The sequence below is a fragment of the Octopus bimaculoides genome, chromosome 18, assembly GCF_001194135.2.
Source record: "Octopus bimaculoides isolate UCB-OBI-ISO-001 chromosome 18, ASM119413v2, whole genome shotgun sequence".
In the NCBI taxonomy this organism is placed as follows: Eukaryota; Metazoa; Mollusca; class Cephalopoda; order Octopoda; family Octopodidae; genus Octopus; species Octopus bimaculoides.
Window position 1 is genome coordinate 12,949,440 of NC_068998.1, and position 783 is coordinate 12,950,222.

Sequence of the window (783 nt, forward strand, 5' to 3'; positions counted from 1 at the left end):
TATATATTTATGTGAATGTGTGTTATGCATATATGTATGATATGAATGTTTATATATATATATATATATATATATATATATACATATACATACACAAACACACTTTGTAGTGTATGTAAAAGAATAACATGTGGCATTGAATAACAGAAAGAAGGGTTCCAAACCACCCTGCCTCTTACACCCCAACTTTGTATATGAAGCGGCAAGCTTTGCAGCTAAAAATATGTCAGCAGAAAACAAAACAACAACAAAAAAAAAAAACAATGAATATTAATCCCCTTATATTTATGAGGACAACAACGATGATGATGATGACGACGACGACGACAACGATGATGATGAGGATGATGATGATTAAGATTTCTAACAAGGACACAAAGTGAAATATTGTTGGGGGACAGTAACAACAGAGTAAATCAACTCAGCACTTGACTTTAGGGATACTTCATTTCATCAACCCCAGGAGGATGAAAAAAAAATAGAAAAATGAAAATGACCTTGTCAGGATTTGAACTGAGAATATAATGTTTTGTGACTACATATCACAAAGAATTTAGTCATATTTTTCTCACTGCTGTAATGATTCTTCCAGTAGTAGTAGTAGTAGTAGTAGTAGTAGTAGTAGTAGTAGTAATAATCCTTTCTACTATAGGCACAAGGCCTGAAATTTAGGGGAGGGGGGGACAGTCCAATTACATTGACCCCAGTGTTTCACTGGTATCTATCTATCTATCTATCTATCTATCTATATATATATTTGTATATATATATATAATCATATAT